General features: G+C 43.9%; 1 protein-coding gene across 1 annotated transcript in view; it reads left to right on the top strand.

Moving 5' to 3' along the window:
- The window catches only part of csmd3b (CUB and Sushi multiple domains 3b), a 3,002,015-nt gene that overhangs the window by 1,313,164 nt on the left and 1,666,064 nt on the right, over positions 1-22,787 (top strand). The gene's annotated exons all lie outside the window — the stretch shown is intronic.

Here is a 22,787-nt window from a genome sequence, read left to right on the forward strand (position 1 = left end):
CAATGTAGACATCTTTAAAAAAAAAAATGTTTTTCAAGCAGATCAATAATTCCCCACTGCTATCAAAAAAAATTAAGAGCAGACAGGCAGTTGTGAAATATTAAAGGACACGGTGGCGGGTGTCATTTTTATCGAACTTATCCAATGGCAAAGTGACGGAATATGATCGAGTACAAAAGCAAAATACTGAGGATGCTGGAATCTGAAATAAAAACAGAAAATACTGGAAATCTCAACAGGTCAGGCAGCATCTGTGGGGAGAAACAGATTTAATGTTTCGAGTCGATGACTCTTCGGCAGAACTGGAGAGTGTTCGAGAGTCATCGACCTGAAACGTTAACTCTGTTTCTCTCCACAGATGCTGCCTGACATGCTGAGATTTCGAGTATGATCGGGTGCACGTTTAACACTTCAAAAAATGGAAATCGGCACGGTCCCGGCCTGCAAGACCATCAGCAGGCTGGGGCCATTAGGGGGAGCAACGTGTGGCAGCCCAGCCCGGAAATCAGCGCGGTCCTGGCCTGCAAGACCATCAGCAGGCCGGGGCCATTAGAGGGAGCAACGTGCGGTGGCATGTCACTGCAGGGAGCAGCACATGCTGCTGCAGGAGGTTGACGGCTGCGAAGCTAGGTCTCTGATTGTAGTGCTGGCAGGCACAGCAGGAGCGAGGTCGTGGTGAAGGAGCGGCAAGAAACATAGAAACATAGAAAATAGGTGCAGGAGTAGGCCATTCAGCCCTTCGAGCCTGCACCACCATTCAATAAGATCATGGCTGATCATTCCCTCAGTACCCCTTTCCTGCTTTCTCTCCATACACCTTGATCACCTTAGCCGTAAGGGCCATATCTAACTCCCTCTTGAATATATCCAATGAACTGGCATCAACAACTCTCTGTGGCAGGGAATTCCACAGGTTAACAACTCTCAGAGTGAAGAAGTTTCTCCTCATCTCAGTCCTAAATGGCCTACCCCTTATCCTAAGACTGTGTCCCCTAGTTCTGGAGTTCCCCAACATCGGGAACATTCTACCCACATCTAACCTGTCCCGTCCCGTCAGAATCTTATATGTTTCTATGAGATCCCCTCTCATCCTACTAAACTCCAATGTATAAAGGCCCAGTTGATCCAATCTCTCCTCATATGTCAATCCTGCCATCCCGGGAATCAGTGATGGCAGAGTTTGTAGAGGGAGTGCAGCGAAGGTTCACCAGACTGATTCCCGGGATGGCAGGACAGACATATGAGGAGAGACTGGATGCAGGTTAGATGCAGGAAGAATGTTCCCGATATTGCGGAAGTCCAGAACCAGGAGACATATTCTAAGAATAAGGGCCAAGCCATTTAGGACTGAGATGAGGAGAAACTTCTTCACTCAGAGTTGTTAACCTGTGGAATTCCCTACTGCAGAAAGTTGTTAATGCCAGTTCATTGGATATATTCAAGGGGGAGTTAGATAAGGCCCTTACAGCTAAAGGGATCAAGGGGTAGGGAGAGAAAGCAGGAACGGGGTACTGAGATGAATGATCAGCCATGATCTTATTGAATGGTGGTGGAGGCTTGAAGGGCCGAAAGGCCTACTCCTGCACCTATTTTCTATTTTTCTATGTTTCTTTGAAGTGACCGGGGCCCAGGAGAGGCATGAGTTTGGGGCCCAGAAGAGGCGAGGACCCAGGGGCAGCAAGGGCCAGCCCGCACTGCGATATGTGTGCACACTAGGTCCATGCAACAGAGCTGGTCTCCTGTCGTCTTGGTTAATCCTTGCCACTGGACCAAGACTTAGCTCTGTCAAGCCCGTGTGGTAGTTGGTGTACAATGGCCACCACACGTTAAAAAGATCCATGCACAGGCATCTTGTACCCTACAAGATTTAGTTCTGGATCTGGAATATTAGGTCCTTCATTGAAACACCTGTGAACTCATTCCTTTTTGACACTGAAGCAAGTCATCCTTGTTTTGAGAGACTGCCTATGATGATAATGATGATGATGAAAATGTAAAATTGGGCGGAGTGTAAAACGGGCGGCCAATCTGATTTCACCAGTTTCTCATCAAACAGATTTGATTAAAATTACTCCCTGCAGTTAGGGTGCATCTGCACTACATGTTTGGCATCGCTTCAAAGCTGTTCAGTTTTGCTTCAGTCAGGTCCTGTCATGGGTTTCAGCTTGCATTTACGCTGTGTTGGTGTAGTGTTAATACTTCATGATCTATCAAATCTCTTTAACACATACATTTTTAAATGCAGAATCAATTTTTCATTTGGTAGATGAATAATATCATAGTGGTGGAATTTATAATGGCTTAACTTTTACAATTAGAAGTCCTTTGTACACTATTTTAATACAATTATTAAGCTGTAAATTAAAATCCAAGTGTTTCTCGTACTTATTATCTAGCAGGGAACAGAAATGTGACAGTCTTAAGACTGGGGATTGCTTCAGAAATGGACTTCTCAACCATAGAGCGAATTAAAGACTATCAATCTTCAGATATACTTTATAGATATGGTTTCCCTTTCTAATATTCGAGTTTTTGCTACCCTGATAAAAAGGACATTCTATCCTAAATGTGACACTTCTGGCATCATATGCTGTCTAGTTTACAATTTAAGTAGTGATGATTAAAAGAGTTCAATCAAGTGAACAATACCTGCTCAGAAGGTGATTGACACTATTATGGTATCTTGGCATCGAACCACTCAGAAGATGTACAAGATTAAGTCAAATAGATTTTTCCTCTAATGCCAGGACATAGATAGGACTGTCGTGTCTCAAGAACCTGCTGAATTAAAACTTAAAATGCATCCCTATTAGGACAGAAGTAATGGTTAGATCTGCTTTTCATTTCTCAACACAAGGTGGCTCAGGAGACTGGAGGAAGATCTTATGACTTAATACTCCCTGTGCAGAACGCTGAAAGGCCTTGGAAAACTAACGCTTTTTACAAATCTTCATGTTCTGGATTGTGATTGTAATTTGGTTTTGCATAATTTTATGTATCTGCCCCCTTTTTTGCTTCCTTGTGATTTTAGATTGCTGACATGGAAAACTGCCATTTTTATTGAATTTGATATGAGAATATAACTATCCAATTTAGCCAAAGATATAGGAGTTTCAGTTCTTCTGTCTACAATACTTTAAATGTATTACAATATTTTAATAAACAAAAGCAAAATACTTTCTGTTGCACCTACAGTGAAAGAAAATTAATATTTAATAATCAAATTACTCAAAATTTAAGCTTATTTTCTCATATGATGGTACTTCTGTATACGATTTGCCTACCATTTCTATACCCAATTTTTGTTCAGATATCAAAAATGTAAACAATTTATTTTGTTCGAAGTCTGAATTTTCAATTGTAAAGATGCATGATAATTGATGATTTAAAATATCTCCAGGCTGGGGAATTATGTCCGAATAATTCTATCAATTTTTCAACAAAACCTTCTCAGCAGTTCACTTACTTTGAAATCCATTTGTACTGTAATATGTAAGCATATGTAATTGTGCTCAAGATGTGCACATACATCATCTGTGCTGCAACCATGGCCCCAATATTTATGTGGAAGTGGGGAGCGTGCGGAGGAGGCTAAAAACAGTCAAAGAAACTGGCAAGGCTTCTTTGATCCTGCCAAACTTAATGGCAAGACCTTAATAACATTTTTACATTTGTTTCCTGCCTGGCTGCCGGTCAAATTGACAGCTGCCGTAAAAATTGCAATGGATATGCACATGGTGAGTTTTGCGCATTTGACTGTTTAATGACATGCCCCCGACCCCGTCGAGACGGGGTGGGGGGGGGGGGGCTTAATACCAAGACCCATGTTATTGAAGATGATTAACATGGTTGAGCTTACAGCACTCACTCTGCGTCAATTCTTAAAAATTCAGTCTCTCATCAATTACAATGCTTAAACAGCATTTATATTCCCTAGATCAGCCTTGTGTGCTATACTATATAAAGAACCAAATCCTGACATTCTACTCTCCTCCACAAATATCTGAAGTGGAACATAGGTTTCTTTGTGAGTCTATACAAAAGGGCCATTTGCTATTATGTGGATGGAACAAATAGTGCCAAAACAGTCAATCAATTGTCTGTATCTCATGAATGCAAAGTGTTGGGTAAACATGTCACAAAGCAGTAAACATGTCAGTTTGTTACTGGTCAATGAAGTGCATTATTCATTGGTAAGATTGAGTAGGAACAGATCTCCTGTTGAAGATCAACAGGAGCTGTAGACACAACATGGACTTGTGTTTTGCTTTAGATAATATTTACAAAGCAGTCATATGGTGTCGTCCACACACTTTCACCAAATGTTAGGAGACTGACAGCTCATAAAGTTATGATACTGTTTTATAGAACAATACCAGCTTTTACTGTGTTCTGAAAGATAGATTCTTCTTCCCCTAGAGATATAATTTTGGATAACTGATGTTACAAGTGAAGTTGAATAATGAATGAAGGAGAAAGGGGGAACTGTATTTGTCATTCTTTTTGCAAATTTTTCTTTTAAATGTCATACCACCTTTCTGGGCTATTTAATCTTTGCTTAGTTTTGTGTGCATCCTAAGAGTACCTTAAATTGTTGTTTTGTTTAGAAAATAAAAGGCTCTTCTGTATGTTAAAAAGGAAAGGACATAATTTATTACTTTGGTGCTTTAAAAAGATTCATTCTTCAATTCAGTTGGACTTGGACAGTTAATCCGGATCCGCCTCCCCCGTCCTCACCCTGTGGGACATTCTCACGTTCTCTCAGTAGCTGAAGTAGGTTATAGCTCACTTTGACAATTGTGAGTCACCATATTTGCCCACTCCTGGGTCATGAAGCATATTCCGCAGCTCCATATCATGAATGCTCTTTTTACCTGGCTGTTACTAGACCTGTTTTAGAATTCATATTCTGAAATTTAAAACTATTAAGTAAAGTAAAAAGCGTACAGGGAAAGAAAAGTGTGTAATTCTTTCTGAAAATTACCTGGTTGACAGGAAGCACTAGAAGCTTTAAAATGTGTGCATTACACATTCTGGGGTAGGTCTTGACGTCGTGCAATAGTGTAGAACTGGTGATAGCAAGTTGGCAGCCTGTTATGCATCTTTTCTGATTTTTATTTCCATTGAAATCCATTTCTTACCTTTCTGATTATAATCACAATATATCTACCAATGGCTCCATCTCCCACCCCACACTGTTATTTTAAGAATCCTTCAAGAATCCAACCTTGGCCCTCTCTTCTTCCTCATTCACATGCAGTCTCTTGGTGGCATTATCTGCACACTATAGGCTAGAACCTCCACTTTTTTTGCATGCTTAACGCCCATTTAATACCCATTTTACCACTGAAATGACGTATAACGCTCATATATCGCCCATTCTGGCACAAAATGGAACCTGCCAGGCTTTTTTAGGAGACTTATCAGCGAGCGTTATTTTCCCAATGGGCTTAACGCCGAGAAAAAATATCACCGCCCGCCCACTTTTTTGGGGCGGAATCAGCAGAATGGGCAAATTCAACGCCCATAATATCGCCCAGCGCTACAATCCACACGGAATTAACGCCGAGATTCAATATTAACGCCCACCCACGTTTTTTTGTCGTAAAGAGCATATTTACCCAAACTAGCGGCCATGGAGATCGGCCATCTTCAATTTCACCACCTCGCACACATATCACCAACAATATTGCTCGCTCAAAAAACTGCCCACAAAAAGTGGAACTAACCGGAACGAACACCAGCGGTGTGGCTGGCATTTGTTAAATCCCACTCTTACGTGAGGAGTTGATATCGGAAAGATTTGACTGAAAGAGCGTTGATGTGAGTGACAACGCTGACACACTGCTGTGTGTGTGCAGCTCAGACATCAATGGTGCCTATCAGCTTGGTGCCAATTAAAGTTTATGTTGATTGATGTTCAGTTGTATTTAACCCTTTCATGGTAAGGAATCACCAGTGTATAACAGTCCAGCTATGTGAGACAATGTTATGTTCAATAACAAATGTTTAACACCAAAATTGGTCTGAAATCATAAGTATCACAGCCAGTAACATCCAACACCTGCCCACACCCCACTTTTTCCACCATTGACATAAATCACACGTTCAACATGTCCACCAAGACAGAATACAAAGGCAAAGCAGGAGCGTGGATCCTAGCCCTCAAATGGAGATATAACACAGCCATCACCTGCGCACATGCACCTCACTTTCCTTCCCCCCCTCGCCTTCTTCTCCACCGCTACCCCTTCCCCTCCTCGCTCCATGGCGCCTGGTGAAGGAGCTCCTCAGGCGGTGCCTCATTGGGGGGGATGTAGGCAGATGCGTTGGTTGGACGGGTACGGGTACGGGAGCGGGGGGAATGGGGGGTGCTGAGGGGGCAACATTCTCTGATGCAGCAGCAGAATCTTGATCCTTGCTCTCATCTGTCATTCGCAGTAGTGGTGCGGAACCTAGGGGTGGAGTGCCGCGCTCTGGGACCACTAGGAGGCCTGTGGCAGCAGTGTTCATTGCTATCACATCCAGGGACTACGCCATGCATGGAATGTACTCGGTCATGGTGGCTAGTTATTGGGATATGCCCCCCAATGCTTCGATGAGCTGGTCATCAATGTCTACAGTCCACCTGGACAACTGTACCATCTCTCGGCTGTCATGTTGCACTCATAGAACAGACCTGCCACGTCCACGAGGCCTCCACGGGGTCGGCACCATCCTGATAACAAATGGGGTGCCCTGTGGAGAGGGGCTTGGGGCCGGTACCTCCAGAGTGGAGGCGGGAATGACCGGAGGACCACTAGATGGCCTTGGGGTGGAATGGGTTCAGGAGCATGGCGATGCAGGTTCTTCGAAGACCACGCTCTCATCCACCAAGAACAGACCCAGCGGATTGACGGGTGAGAATCGGAGCTCCTCAGCACCAGATGTAGTAGGATCGGCCGCCGACTACTGCCCCGCGGCCCCACCTTCTGGCCTCTGGGGCTGTGCTGCTGACTGAGCTGCAAGACACAAATGAGGTTGTTAGAGGAGAAAGGGTGCTAGGGTGACAAGGTGAGTCCAGCGTATGCACGACAAAAGCACCACCGCTCTCAAAATCATCGCAGACATCACATTTCATGACCATCAAACATTGTGCATTGCAATGATTTTCATTTGGCCAGCATTAGTTCTGTGACACCTTTAGAAATCATCTATCATATATGATTGTTCGGATATGAGTTGGTGTGGCATCTATTGATTTTACTTCACGCAATGGTGTAAGCTTTACTCACATGGCATCACATCAGCGTCTGCAGATGCATCCGTAGCTGTCCGGGGGCTGCTTCCCCACAAGTGCTAGCACTCACTCCTCCATCTCCGCGATGTCGCTGGGCACTCGTGGCCCCCCACCCATTCCCCTCTGCATGGACCTCATCGTCGATAGCTTCTTCTGAAAAAGGTGACAGGAAGACATGGCATGAGATCATTGCATGATATCCTTGCTAGGTACTGTCACAGAGACTGACACAACACATAACTGACAGATGTAATAATGATTATTATGATTATTATCATTCTTTACCTAAAGACGTATACCGTGACCGTAGGCTTTGAGTAAAACATTCGCGGTAAAAAACCTCACATCTGCTGATAGTCACTCATGACTGTTACAATTCAAATTATATAAATACATAAGTACATGTAAATAAATGTAATACTTACTCTAGTGGATCCCACAAGGTCATTCCATCGTTTGCAACAATGTTTGCTCTCACACACCTCGTTGGTCGCCGACGAGACCACCTCTGCTATCTCGATCCATATCCTCTGGTAGGCCTTTGGGGTGGGCTTCCCACATACTCCCTGAGTCAAATCACCCCAGTGTGACTCAACCACCTGCAGGAGGGAGGCATTTGCCTCATCCGAGAACCTCCTGGCTCTTTTGCGGCCTCCAATGTGCTCCTCTCCCACCTCACTGCTCTCTCCAGCATCAGTCTCCACAACGTACTGTGATGCCTCCTCCTCTCCCTGCATTGTAGAGCAAATTCGGTCAAATATGTGGCTGGTAACACCTACTTTTTGCTTGACTACTTGCTGTGAAGCTCTAAAGTCTTCCTGCTTCCTCACAAAGCAGCCCCACCATGTCCAGCCACGACTTCAGTCCCTCTGAGCTCCCTCTCTCTCTGTCTCCTCTCCTGCACATGTCATGGTGACTGTTGCCCTCCAGAATCAGGGGAATTGAGCATAACCATGCCGTTGCTAAGGATGGCCACACTTTGCGGCAGAAGGTCAAAAAAATGTAACTCTACCGCCCATTTGATATCGCTCGCGGTAACGCCCATTTTCAAAAATGTAAAATGGATGTTTTGAGAATGGATGAGAAGCCGGCGATCTGAAAACCCGTTTTTACCGCCCATGCCAGAAATAACGCCCATTTTTGGGCGATAAGCACAAAAGTGGAGGTTCTAGCCCATGGTGTCAGCATCCACATGTATGGCAATGAAATCCAACTCACTCGCTCCACCACTATTCTCAATCCCCTGTCCTGCCTTTTTGCTTTCAAATGACTTATCCGACATCTTAGAAGAGCTCCAGCTAAACACTGGGAATACTGAAGCCATAGTATCGGCCACCACCAAAAACTCTCTCCCCTTGCCACCAACTCCACCCCATCGCTGACCACTGTCTCAAGGTGAACTAGACGGTTTGTAGTTTCGGCATCCTATTTAACCCTAAGCTGAACTTCTGACAGCATATTGTCTCTATATAATCAACACCTATTTCCACCTCCATAACCTTCTGACCCTACCTCAGCCCATCTGCTGCTGAAACCATCATCCATGCCTTTTTCACTTATTCCAGTGTTCTTCTGGCTAGCCTCCCGTTCTCCACTATAAATAAATTTCAGGTCATCCAAAACTCCGATGTCTCTATCCTGTCCTGCACCAAATCCTACTCGCTCATCACTCACTCATCATTGATCTTAAATTGGCTCCAGGTCTCCCAACGCCTTAAATGTACAGTTGTAATCCTTGTGTTTAAATCAATTATTTTAACCAATAAGGGAATTAAGGGCTATGGGGAGCGGGCGGTAAGTGGAGCTGAGTCCACGGCCAGATCAGCCATGATCTTATTGAATGGCGGAGCAGGCTCGAGGGGCTAGATGGCCTACTCCTGTTCCTAATTCTATGTTCTTATGTTCTTTATCTCTCAATGTCGTTTGCTCCTTCCTATCTCTGCAATCTTCTCCAGAGCTACAACTCTCTGTTCTTTTGAATCTGGCCTTTCCTGCATCCCACCTCATTTGCCCTATGTTTATGGTCATGCCTTCAGCCACCTCGAATCCAGGTTGAGAATTTCTTCCCTAAATTCCTCCAATTATCCACCTCTCCTCCTTTAAGATCATGTTAGCCTTTGCTCAATAGTAGCACTCTCGCCTCTGAGTCAAAAGATTGTGGGGTTTTGTTTTTTTCATTCATGGGATATAGGTGTTGCTGGCAAGACCAGCATTTATTGCCCATCCTTAATTGGCCTTGAGAAGATGGTGGTAACCCACCTTCTTGAACCGCTGTAATCCGTGAGGTGAAGTTCTCCCACAGTGCTGTTTGGCAGGGAGTTCCAGGATTTTGACCCAGTGGCGATGAAGGAACGGCGGCGATATATTTCCAAGTCAGGATGATGAGTGACTTGGAGGGGAATTTGCATGTGGTGGTATTCCCATGCACCTGCTGCCCTTGTCCTCCTAGGTGGTGGAGATCACAGATGTGCTATACTCCAGGAGAAGGGATTGCTTTGTCCTCTTTCTGAAGGAGGAGTGCACATGTGGCTTTGCCAGGATAGTGGGATTCCCTATGCTGCAGGGCTCCCTCGACTGTACCCACATGGCTTTGCAGGCACTGTTTACCAGTCCTGAAAAGTTCTGTAACTGCAAAGGCTACCACGCACATAATGTACAGTTGTTGTGCAATCATGCCTACCCAGTGCATCATGATGGTCAATGCCCGTTATCCTGGTAGCAGTCATGATGCTCGAATCCTGCATCAGTCCGTTATGCTAGCAATTTTACAGGCACCTCGCCAAACCCGAGGGTGGTTGCTCGGAGACTAGGACTATCCGCTCTGTACCTAGCTGATGACTCCCCTCCATAACCCCACCACTCGTGCCCAGAACTCATATAATAACAGACATGCTGCCACCAGGATCATCATTGAGCTTACCATTGGGTGCTAAAGCAATGGTTCTCCTGCCTTGACTGCTCATGAGGAGCCGTCCAATACTCGCCAGATCAGGTGTCCCATTTCGTGGTGGTCTGCTGCATGGTTCAAAATTTGGCCATCATGAGGGCACAGCCCTTGGCACCAGGGATTGCAGGACCACCTCAGGAGTAGGAAGAGGATAAGGATGAGGACGAGGAAGGAGTGAGGGGGCAGGCGGAAAATCCCATTCCAGACTGGCTTTCCGTGAATGCCTCATCGGACTCTGATTCCAGTGAATGTAACCCCAGATCCCTGTTGCTCGCCACATTGCCCATCACACCATTCTTCTGTCCTGAAACATCACAGCATTCTCTTAGGCACAAAGCTGAAATGAGAGCCACTATAAAACCCACATTCCAAACAAACACCATGGATTTATCTGAATAGTTGATCGTTTAAAGTTAATTTTAATCAGTCTTGTGCAATCCATTTGTGTGCCTTTTCCTAATCTAATGCTCCTCCGCAGTGCTCCCCAAGTAGTTGTAGCATGGCTGCTGGAGTTTCCATATGGGAGACCACAGAAGGCCTTGCTTGACAACCTCGACCAACTCTGGACCAAGAAGGCCTGGCTGCAGACTGCACCACCTTGGCATGGGAGACATCAATCTTGACTGGCTGACTGATAGGCAGCAGCAAGGATAATGTGGAGTGGCAATGATGCAAATAGGAATGCTATCATCCTGAGAGAGGGCAGCAGGTTCTTGCTCCACAGACACACTGCCATTCCCCTGGGGCAGCACCTCAGCATTCTTAGCAATCTGTTGGAGACCTGCTGCGACACCCTGCGAGCCCCTTTCGACAATCTTCAACCCAGTGCTTGGGTGGCAGCAAGCTGCGCCTGCAGGATCGCAGTCTGCATTTCCACTGCAACAATGAACCATTGGGTCATAGAAACATAGAAACATAGAAAATAGGTGCAGGAGTAGGCCATTCGGCCCTTCGAGCCTGCACCACCATTCAATATGATCATGGCTGATCATGCAACTTCAGTACCCCATTCCTGCTTTCTCTCTATATACTTTGATCCATTTAGCCGTAAGGGCCACATTTAACTCCCTTTTGAATATATCTAATAAACTGGCCTCAACAACTTTCTGTAGTAGAGAATTCCACAGGTTCACAATTCTCTGAGTGAAGACGTTTCTCCTCATCTCTGTCCTAAATGGCTTACTCCATATCCTTAGACTGTGACCCCTGGTTCTGGACTTCCCCAACATCGGGAACATTCTTCCTGCATCTAACCTGTCCAATCCCGTCAGAATTTTATATGTTTCTATGAGATCCCCTCTCATTCTTCTAAATTCCAGTGAATATAAGCCTAGTCGATCCAGTCTTTCTTCATATGTCAGTCCTGCCATCCCGGGAATCAATCTGGTGAACCTTCGCTGCACTCCCTCAATAGCAAGAATGTCCTTCCTCAGATTAGGAGAACAAAACTGCACACAATACTCAAGATGTGGTCTCACCAAGGCCCTGTACAACTGCAGTAAGACCTCCCTGCTCCTATACGTAAATCCCCTCGCTATGAAGGCCAGCATACCATTTGCTTTCTTTATTGCCTGCTGTACCTGCATGCCTGCCTTCAATGACTGATGTACCATGACACCCAGGTCCCGTTGCACCTCCCCTTTTACAAATTTGTCACCATTCAGATAATAATTTGCCTTCCGTTTTTGCCACCAAAGTGAATAACCTCACACTTATCCACATTATACTGCATCTGCCATGCATTTTCCCATTCACCTAACCTGTCCAAGTCCACCTGCAGCCTCCTAGCATCCTCCTCGCAGCTCACACTGCCTCTCAGCGTAGTGTCATCTGCAAACTTGAAGATATTACATTCATTTCCTTCGTCTAAATCATTAATGTATATTGTAAATAGCTGGGGACCCAGCATTGAACCCTGCAGCACCTCACTAGTCACTGCCTGTCATTCTGAAAAGGATCCGTTTATTCCCACTCTTTACTTCCTGTCTGCCAACCCGTTCTCTATCCACGTCAGTATATTACCCCCAATAACATGTGCCTTAATTTTGCACATTAATCTCCTGTGTGTGACCTGGTCAAAAGTCTTTTGAAAGTCCAAATACACCAAATCTACTGGTTTTTCCTTATCAACTCTACTAGTTACATCTTCAAAAAAATCTAGAAGATTTGTCAAGCATGATTTCCCTTTCATAAATCCATGCTGACTTGAACTGATCCTGGCACTGCTTTCCAAATGCGTTGCTATTACATCATTAATAATTGATTCCAGCATTTTCCCCACCACCGATGTCAGGCTAACCGGTCGATAATTCTCTGTTTTCTCTCGCCCTCCTTTTTTAAAATGTGGGATTACATTAGCTACCCTCCAATCCATAGGAACTGAACCACAGTCCATGGAATGTTGGAAAATGACCACCAATGCATCTACTATTTTTAGGGAAACTTCCTTAAGTACTCTAGGATGCAGACTATCAGGCTCTGGGGATTTATCGTCCTTCAGTCCCTTCAATTTCCCTAACACTATTTCCTGACTAACAAGGATTTCCCTTAGTTCCCCCTTCTCTCTTAAACCCTCGGTCCCCTAGTATTTTTGGGAGGTTATTCGTGTCTTCCTTAGTGAAGACAGAACCAAAGTATTTGTTCAATTGGTCTGCCATTTCCTTGTTCCCCATCAGGAATTCACCTGATTCTGACTGCAAGGGACCTACATTAGCCTTCACTAATCTTTTTCTCTTCACATATCTATAGAAGCTTTTGCAGTCAGTTTTTATGTTCCCAGAAGCTTACTCTCGTACTCTATTTTCCCCCTCCTAATTAAACCCTTAGTCCTCCTTTGCTGAATTCTAAATTTCTTCCAGTCCTCAGATTTGCTGCTTTTTCTGGCCAATTTATATGCCTCTTCCTTGGATTTAACACTTTCCCTAATTTCCCTTGTTAGCCATTGTTGCCCACCTTCCCTTTTTTATTTTTACGCCAGACAAGGATGTACAATTGTTGTAGTTCATCCATGTGATATTTAAATGTCTGCCATTGCCTATCCACCGTCAGCCCTTTAAGTATCATTCTCCAGTCTATCCTAGCCAATTCACGTCTCATACTGTCAAAGTTTCCTTTCTTTAAGTTCAGGACCCTAGTTTCTGAATTAACTGTGTCACTCTCCATCTTAATGAAGAATTCTACCATATTATAGTCACTCTTCCCCAAGGGGCCCCGCACAATGAAATTGCTAATTAATCCTCTCTCATTACACAAGACCCAGTCTAGGATGGCCTGCTCTCTAGTTGGTTCCTTGACATATTGGTCTCGAAAACCATCCCTTATACACTCCAGGAAATCCTGCTCCACAGTATTGCTACTAGTTTGGTTAACCCAATCAATATGTAGATTAAAGTCACCCATGATAACCGCTGTACCCTTATTGCACGCGTTCATAATTTCCTGCTGGATGCCATCCCCAAGCTCCCTACTACTGTTTGGTGGTCTGTACACAACTCCCACTAACGTTTTCTACCTTTTGGTGTTTCGCAGCTCTACCCATATAGATTCCATATCCACACTAATGTCCTTCCTTACTATTGCGTTAATCTCCTTGTGCTGCAAAGGAAGCTGCAACATTGCCCATCACTTGTAAGTTCATGGCTAGGCCCACAAGGTCTCTGCTGGAGTTGTCCATCATTTCCATCCTGGAAATCATGGGCTCCAAACTTTGCGTAAAGCCCCCTCCAATGTTGGAGCCAAACTCCTCCACGCTCCTTGACACTGAAAAGAGGCTCTTTGGCAGGCTTGCCATTGCACCTAATATTTCTGTGTGCATGCCCATCAACCTTTTTTTGAAGGCCGCTCCATCTTTCATCATCTGAGTCATGTGCAGCGGAACTGGTGCTCAAATTTGTCCTCTGGGGAGCTAGCACCCGAGCTTCCCTTTTCCACCTGGCTGAAACCCACTCATGCCCAGTGCCTCACTGTGTGTAGATCCCGCCTCTATACTGCCCCCTAAATTCCTCACAGTGCCATTTTCTGAGCTAGTGTCTGTGAGTGTCAGATGCAGTGATGATGTGTCATCGTCTCCTCTAACACTCTCCTCCACAACTTCAGAGGCAGGCTGGCCTGCTGGCAGTTCTTGTGTATCTGAAAGTAGAAAGGGTTGTGTTTGGTGAGGGGAGGGTTGGCAAGCAAGATATCCATGCATACATCATCATCAGCTTATAAGTGAGAAGTGATTGTGGGATGATGCGGACGTGGGATATGAGAAGAAGGCCATGCTGTCATTATCTTGCAATGGCTTCAACTTCTCCCATGGCCATGGCCTCTGTCGCTGCCCTCCAATTATGTCAAGGATGAATTCCACCCGGTCAGTGAGGTTCTGTATAACAGCTTGGCTGAGTCCCATCTGCCGCTACTCTCTCCTGTTATGTGTCACCTTGGCCTACAAGAGAAAGGGAACTATGTCAGTGAGTGTAGTGCAATGTGTCTGGGTGATGTGGCTGCCATAGCTCAATAGCTGACAGTGTGTGCAAGGTGTGAGATGTGGGTGTGAGTATTGCAGCAGAGGCAATGTTGTGAAGCTGAAGTGAAACCATCATTGTGAGGTTTGATTGTTGGTGATTGTTGGTTGGTGAGTGATGGGGATGTGGTGCATTGAGCAGTGAGTGAGGCTCGTGGTGCAGATCATGGGATATGGCATTTGCTGAAGCCTTAATTCACCTTGACCAGCCGTGTGAGGTCATTAAACTTTTTTCAGTACTGGATCCACATCCTTGGGACCACACTGGTGGCCGTGACAGAGGTGGTTATCTCCTTCCAGAGCCTTCTGTAAGTGACCTTTGATGTCTTCCTGCCACCCTGAAGGAACAGGACAGCCCACCTTCATATACAACCACTACCCCACAGCCTCCAGTGCAGAATCCAATAGTCTTCGTGCTTGCTCCCTTGGTTGCTAACCCATGTCTTCTTCAAGACTGACAATGAGGTGTGACTGCAACAAAGTATCTCCTCATTAAGTAGTGCAGAGAGCCTAGGCCAAACATTACTGGCAATTAGGCTACACCCGATATTGCCTCTCCTGTTGAGCGCCAAGCACGTTTAGTGCTGAGTTCAGTGCTGCAATCATTATAATGAGCAAGCAGCACAAACTTCGCATGCTGCCTCGGCACAGTCAAATAGCGCTGGCCAGTGACACTGTCTGTTTTCAGGCCTAATCCTGTTTCTAGGCTATTATGTTTAATCACAAACCTCTAGACCATTGCCTAAGGTTGAATCTCCAACAGAACAACTTGCATTTATATGGTGCCTTTAACATAATAAAACATATCAAGGTGCATCACAAGAGTATAATCAGACATAAATTGATACTGAGCCAAAGAAGGAGACATTAGGGCACGTGACAAAATGGGCTGAGGCAGGGGTGGAGATGGTTGATATTATGGAGGTGGAACTAGGCATTCTTTGTGATGGAGAGGATATGGAGTCAGAAGCTCAGCTCAGAGCCAAATAGTATGCCAAAGTTGCGAATGGTCTGGGTCAGCCTGAGATGGTGATCAGGGTGTGGGATGGAATTGGTGTTTTAGAAATGGAGTTTGTGGTGGACCTGAAGACAATGGCTTCGGTCTTCCATATGTTTAATTGAAGGACATTTTGGCTCATCTCGGATATCTAAGAAGAAACTTAGGGCTAGACTTTCCACTTCACTACGCCCATCTAAGGCCCATCTATCGCCCAAAACGGACCTCTATCACCCATTTTGAGCAAAAAGTGGAAACTAGGCCAGAAATATCGCCGGAAAAACAGGTGCCACGTTTCCATTTTGATCGTCCAAATGATCGCCCAAATGATCGCCCACGCAAGGCCCATCCCAAGTTTTGGCACCTAGCATGCACTTTGCTGGGCTGATGCAAGACCCAAAAGAGTGCTGAGAAATAGTTGCTTTTATTGGGCTTAAGAGAAGGAAATGGGCACTACGGACACCATTTTGAAGTTCGGAGGAAGGGTGGAGGCATAGTTGTAAATTATTTTGAGAGTTAATTTAAAGATAATTGTACTCAGAATATTGGAACAGGGAATATAAAGAGGTATTATCAAGTTATTTTGTAAATAAGTTTGATATATTGAAATTATTTTGTAAATAGCTTGGTCCCGGTGCGTCTTCCATCTCAATTGAGATGGCCGCAGGTTGTTCCCCTCCTCGACAAAAACAAGGTCATCTTCCTCCTCCTCCTCCTCCTCCAACGCCTCCTCCTCCTCCTGCTCTTCCTCCACAGTTTGAGTGTGTTCCTCCTCTTTCTCCTGCAAGTTCGTTGATGTTCCTGCTCCTGATTCCAATGACACGACCTTAAAAATACAAATAACGTTTCTAGACATTTATAAACATTCAAATACAACTTAATAGCACATTAATGGTGCTCTTTATTATTAAACATACATATCAATACATAACACTTTTTCAATAACCCAATACATATAACTAATTTTCAATACCCAATATGCACAATGGTTCACCAGGGCTGACATGACCTCATTCGTGAATCATGAATACTGTTGGGGTACAAATCTATGTCAAGGAACAAGACTCGAGACACCCATCTGCTTTAAGTGGGAAAACACACAAGTTTAATATACGTATTTGTAGACGTGGCCACGTCGGAGATCTCTGCTCAGGTTCCGCAAACAGAGAGACAGACTATTATCTGAATGGTGACAGATTAGGAAAAGGAGAGGTGCAGCGAGACCTGGGTGTCATGGTACATCAGTCATTGAAGGTTGGCATGCAGGTACAGCAGGCGGTTAAGAAAGCAAATGGCATGTTGGCCTTCATAGCGAGGGGATTTGAATAAAGGGGCAGGGAGGTGTTGCTACAGTTGTACAGGGCCTTGGTGAGGCCACACCTGGAGTATTGTGTACAGTTTTGGTCTCCTAACTTGAAGAAGGACATTCTTGCTATTGAGGGAGTGCAGCGAAGATTCATCAGATTGATTCCCGGGATGGTGGGACTGACCTATCAAGAAAGACTGGATCAACTGGGCTTGTATTCACTGGAGTTCAGAAGAATGAGAGGGGACCTCATAGAAACGTTTAAAATTCTGACGGGTTTAGACAGGTTAGATGCAGGAAGAATGTTCCCAATGTTGGGGAAGTCCAGAACCAGGGGTCACAGTCTAAGGATAAGGGGTAAGCCATTTAGGACCGAGATGAGGAGAAACTTCTTCACCCAGAGAGTGGTGAACCTGTGGAATTCTCTACCACAGAAGGTAGTTGAGGCCAATTCACTAAATATATTCAAAAGGGAGTTAGATGAAGTCCTTACTACTCGGGGGATCAAGGGGTATGGCGAGAAAGCAGGAAGGGGGTACTGAAGTTGCATGTTCAGCCATGAACTCATTGAATGGCGGTGCAGGCTAGAAGGGCTGAATGACCTACTCCTGCACCTATTTTCTATGTTTCTATGTTAATCCATAACCACAGAAACTCCCCGACTGGCCCAGAGTGCCCCATATTTAAGCTACAACTGCGTGTGCCATCAAGGTTATACAGAAGAGTAGATACATTCCGCAACAAGGTACATGAGACCCTGAGGTCATTGTTTAAACATTCAGTTCACCTTTATCAGCAGAAAAACAAGCAGATATCAGTAAGAACAAATGTGCAACTGTGTGCCCCCTTCCCTTGTCTTGCTTCCCCTATCTTCATGACTCAGGGTAAGCGAATGTTGGAGTCTAAATATAGTTTTCCCGCCAGGCAGGTGAATTCTGCTTGACCATATTAGGTTCATGGCAGGAATCGCCAAAAAATCCCTCTACAAATACCTCAAAATATATGTCATAAAGCATTATCATGAAGTATTTTAATTGCAGGACAGTACAAGAGTAACAAAGATATTTTAAAGATGTATTTGATAATGTTTGATACATTGCATAGTTCCCAGTACTCACGAGACTCGAGGGTGGGTTCAGCCACACCACACGTTGTGACTGAATGGTTATCAGGCCCCACTAGGGCCACCGCAAGATCCTCGTATTCACTTAATGTTTGGATCTGAGCTGAGCCACTGCCTGTCCTCCTTTGCTCAGCTCTATTTAGTGAAATCGTCTTCTGTAAATGATAAGATAACATTGCATGGCATAAGCTAATTGACTTGGTAATAAACATTTCAGATTGCCATAATTAAATGTTCGATTAGAATCTTACACTGAATATGAAAAATATGAACAATATGAACAATATTCCACAATATAAAATTCAACTTAGTGTTAGGATACATAAATTATTTCATAATTTAATGAATTCATACTATAACGAAATTACATTGAAGATTCCAATTTAAATTTCCAAACATCATTTAAATATAAAATATATATAATTTTAAATATAAAATGCAACTTACTATGGCTGCTGACAGCAGGCTGTTCCGTTTTTTGTGGCACTGGTCCGGTGTCCGTACTTCATTGGACGTTGATGTCACCACGTCGGCAATCTCTGCCCATATTCGATGGTATGCACGGGGTGGAGGTTTCCCCTGCCCACCCCATGTTAAGTCCGCCCACCTGCCGCTCACAATGCTCACGTTCGCCTCCTCGCTAAAGGGCCTAGCCCTTTTATGGTCCAAGTCAGTCTCCATTCACTTTTTTGGTAAAATTATTATTTTACACAATATATTTGGGTTTATATCATAGGGTTAGGTTAACTTTGAGTGCTAAATAACAGTTTAAAAACAGTTAATCTTGGATAAATTTTTAAAAAATGATTATTCTACTCACACAAACTTAGCTGCCAATGAAAGCACTCCTTTTCCTCTCTCTCTCTCTCTCTCTCTCTCTCTGACCCTCCCTCTGCTTCTAAGCATGTGTGATGACTCCTGACCTCTCAAAATGCGGCAAAGAAAAAAACCCACAAAAACCCCCACACATGTGCACAATAGCGTTGCTAGGGAAGCTTTTTTTTCCACTGCCGTTTTAGGTGGGCGATCGTGAGATCGGCGAAAAATCACATTGCCCATTTGACATCGCTGGGGTAAGGAAGCCGAGTGCAAAAAAAAATGGTCGATGTGCCGGCGATCAACAAGGCCGAAATGTACCACATCGCTGGAACACGGCCACTTTTTTGGGTGATAGCCCCTTAGTGGAAAGTCTAGCCCCTAATAACACAGAGACAGTGGAGGGACAAAAAGGTTGGTGGTGAGGTACAGCTGGGCATTGTCAGTGTATATGTGGAATCTGATTGTGTTTTCGAATCAACATTTTATATTGAAATTAATATGCAGCCTTTTTTACTGATGGCTGGTGATCTAATGCAATTATGAGAGATGGCTTATTTTCTATATACCTGTCACATTTTGTGATTTCAGACTATGCCTCCTTGTGAGACCTTGTGTAGTTTATGTTAAAAATATTATTATTGGCTTAAATGCAGCTTCAAGGAGTTAAAGTTCCATGACAGCAGGGCCGGTAGTTATACATTGGGTTTCAAAATGGGGCATCTGAATCAAGTTCCTGAAGGCAATGAAGATACTTCAGCATTCCAGTGACTGTTACGCTCATTGCTGCTGTGATAGATCTATTCATTTGAACTCTGATGGGGTCATTCCGCGAGGTGGGGTTGGGCGGGAGTTCGATAGTTTTGACCAAAAGATAACACTGGAGTTAGTTTTAAAAAATGAGTAATCTGCGGTAATGAAATGTTGAAGTATCTTCATTGCCTTCAGGAACTTGATTCAGATGCACTGCCCTCATCCCCTTTCTGTTACCATATCATATAACTCAATCAAGTTAGTCAATTAGGATTTTGCCCTTAACAAATCCTTGCTGTCTCTCCTTTATTAGTTCATGCTTGTCCAAGTGGCTGTTAATTTTCTCCCAGATTATTGTTTCTAAAAGCTTCCCGCCACTGATGTTAAACTGACTGGCCTGTAATTGCCTGGTTTATCCTTCTCTGCTTTTTTGAACAAGGGGATAGCATTTGCAATCCTCCATTCGTGTCACACCACTGTTGTATCTAAGGAGGATTGGAAGATTGTGGTCAGAACCTCTGCGATATCTATCAGCAACTTAGGATATATCCCATCCAGACTGCTTAACTTATCCACTTTAAATACTGCCAGTCTTTCTAGTACCTCTTCTTTAATTATTTGTACCTGATCCAGTAACCCAACAACCTCCTTGTTTACCATAATTTTGGCAAAGTCCTTTTCATTGGTAAACACCGATGCAAAGTATCCATTTCGTACTTCAGCCATACTTTCTGCTTCCACCAATAGACCTTCATTTTGGTCCTTAGTCAACCCCACCACTCCTCTGACAATCCTTTTACTGTCAATATGCCTATAGATTCCCTTTTATTTTGGCCGTCAATCTATTCTCATACTGTCTCTTTGCCCCTCTTATTTCCTTTTTCACTTCTCCTCTGTAGTTTTGATATTCAGCCTGATTCTCCCTTGTATTATCAAGCTGGCATCTGTCATAACCCTCCTTTTCAGCTTCATCATACTCTCGAACTCTTTCATCATTTAGGGAGCTCTGTCTTTGGTTTTCCCCCTTCTTTCCCCCTTGTGGGAATGTACCGAGATTATACCTGAACCATCTCCTCTTTAAATGCCGCCCATTGCTCCATTATATTTCTGCCTTTCAGTCTTTGTCTCCAATTTACCTGGGCCAGATCCCACCTCAAATTGCTGAAACTAGCCCTCCTTCAGTTAAATATTTTTATTCTAGATTGCTCCTTGTCCTTCTCCATAACTAATCCAAACCTTACAATACTATGATCATTATTCCAAAAATGCTCCCCCAATGTGACATTTTCCATTTGACCCAATTCATTTCCTAGGACTAGATCTAGCAATGTCTGCTTCCTGGGCAGAAAACATATTGGGCTGTTATTTGCAGCATGTACGAGGTGCATACATGCGCAGGTTCTGGGTTTAGGTATGTGCTGTGCATGCGTGAAAACCCAAAACTTGCAATCTGTCAAGAATCTTCTTAATAGATTCACTGCATAGGAAAAGGGCGTTCATGAGTGGAAAGTCAGGCTATTTGCCCAACTTCTGCCCAGCGAATGCCCATTAAATTCTTAAGCCCGGTAAAAGCAAGCATAAGGCCTGCTTTTACCAGCATAAGAGTTTTAAAAAACAGCAAAATAAAATGTTATCAATAATTTATATATTTAAAAAGCTGTTCAATAAGGTAAGTTTATTTTTAGGCCCTTTAAAACAGGTAAATTTATTTTTCAAAAAATGTAATTTAAAAAAAATATTGAATTAAATGCCATTTTAAATATATGATGCTGTTTAAATGTATTTGATGTCTAGATGTATTTTTTGAGGTATTCCCATTCATGCTGATGGGGTTTCTGTATATACAGAATGAGGAGCCCCATCTGTCATTCATTGGGCCAGCCCATGTAATCTCAGGGGTGCTTGCGATTCCTGTACACCCCTGGGATATATGGGCCTCTTCCTGCGCGCACCCGGAGAGCCCCAGGACCGCAAATCTCTGTACATCCCACACCACCAGGTATGTGGACATTTTATTTGTGGATCGGAGAAATTTCCCCACGGGAAGCCTCTGACCACAAATTCAGGGCCTTAGACCAAGAAAGTTCTCCTGAACAGACTTCAGAAATTAGTCCCGCTCTCTACCCTTTCACAATCACGACCCCATTCAATATTTCAATTTTGGGGTAGTTAAAGTCTCCCATTAGCACTACTTTCTAATTTGTGCACCTCTTAGTAATTTCCCTGCAAATATGCTCCTTGGTACCCTTCCCACTATTTGGTGACCAGTAACATACACCAAGTAACATAATAGCTCCTCTATTGTTCCTTAACTCCAACCAAATAAATTTAACTGTTGATCCCTCAAGGACATTCTTTCTTTCTTTAATCAAAACTGATACCCCTCCAGTTTTTTCTTCCCCATCGTTCCTGAATACTTTATACCAGGAATATTATCCTCCCTTTTTTGAGCCAGGTCTCCATTATCGCTATTACATCATATTCCCACGTAGCTATTTGCGCCTGCAACTCACCAGCCTTATTAACCACATTTCATGCATTTACACACATGCACTGCAAACTCGACTTAGATCTCTGTATACTCTCTATGAACCCACCTAATTAAGTAATATTCCTAACTCTAACTGTCTCTCCCAGTCCTCTGTACACCTTGTTTCTATTCTTTAATACTCCATCTTGGTGCCCAACCCCCTACTGAATAAATTAAAACCCTCCCACACAGCACTAGTTAACCTGCCCACAAGGATATTAGCCCCAACTCTGTTCATGACAACCTGTCCATCGTGAACAGCTCCCTCCTGCCACAGAACTGGTCCCAATGCCCCAGGAATCTGAAACCTTCTCTCCTGCACTATGTCTATAATTACAACATTTCCTACATAACAGTAACTTCACTCCAAAAGTACTCCATTGGCTGTAAAGCGTTTTGAGACATCTGGTAGTCATGAAAGACGCTATATAAATCCAAGTCTTTCTTTAATTCTAGCCATATCCTCCTATTTCTACTCTCACCAGCATGTGTCACTGGGAGCAACCAACGATTACTACCTTTTGAGGTCTGC

Source organism: Pristiophorus japonicus, chromosome 1 (genome assembly GCF_044704955.1).
Source record: "Pristiophorus japonicus isolate sPriJap1 chromosome 1, sPriJap1.hap1, whole genome shotgun sequence".
Classification (NCBI taxonomy): domain Eukaryota; kingdom Metazoa; phylum Chordata; class Chondrichthyes; family Pristiophoridae; genus Pristiophorus; species Pristiophorus japonicus.